The sequence below is a fragment of the Sinocyclocheilus anshuiensis genome, unplaced genomic scaffold (assembly GCF_001515605.1).
Source record: "Sinocyclocheilus anshuiensis isolate Anshui unplaced genomic scaffold, SAMN03320099.WGS_v1.1 scaffold373, whole genome shotgun sequence".
In the NCBI taxonomy this organism is placed as follows: domain Eukaryota; kingdom Metazoa; phylum Chordata; class Actinopteri; order Cypriniformes; family Cyprinidae; genus Sinocyclocheilus; species Sinocyclocheilus anshuiensis.
In genome coordinates this window covers 1,471,174-1,471,981 of record NW_015537962.1, presented here as the reverse complement: position 1 = coordinate 1,471,981, position 808 = coordinate 1,471,174, and positions in this window count along the sequence as shown.

Genomic DNA, 808 nt, shown 5'->3' with positions numbered 1-808 from the left:
TTTTGGGGTGAAATATGATCTGGCCATGACATTCAACCTATTATGAAATGATTTTGGATAAATGCATATAACACTGCAAATAAGCATATCTATCATATTATCTATTATATATCTATATATTTCTGTTTGGATCACTCTAGTCTTTAGACCACGTTTGACCTAAAGTGTAAAAAATACTTTTTTAAATCTCATTTATCCATGTTAAAATCATCATCACAGAGGAAGAGTGAGTTTATGGGCAGCTGTTCATACCACTTTACCCATCTGAAATCAGCAGCTGACCGACCCACTCTACTAATCACCATTTAACACAACACACAATCACAACCGCAAACACAAAAAAGGCAACTTTGTGATCCTAAAACCAAACACAGAAAAGCAAAGCTCATCTGGCAAGTGTGTGAATGGTTGCTAATACTTATTTAGAGTCTTCCGGTTTAGATAATGTTCAACAACCACTAACATCTACTAACAATATTTGCATAATTTAGAATATATACTGTAAACTGCATTATCTCGCAGCTCTAGTGAGTTGTATATTACATCCAACAGCAATCCAGCATCCAATTCAACTGCCTGATTTTTTAATTGTGTTGCAAAATATTATCGGCCAGCTCTTTTGGATATATAAAAATATCCAACTTTATCCTCATACATACAGTATACTCAATTAGGGCAATATATTATGTAGATTATATTATTGGCAAGCTCTATATATAGGTGGATATGTGAACATATCTAACTTTATCCGCTTACTTACCACTTAGGGCAATATATTGCAAATCTCAACTGCTTGATTTTTTCATTT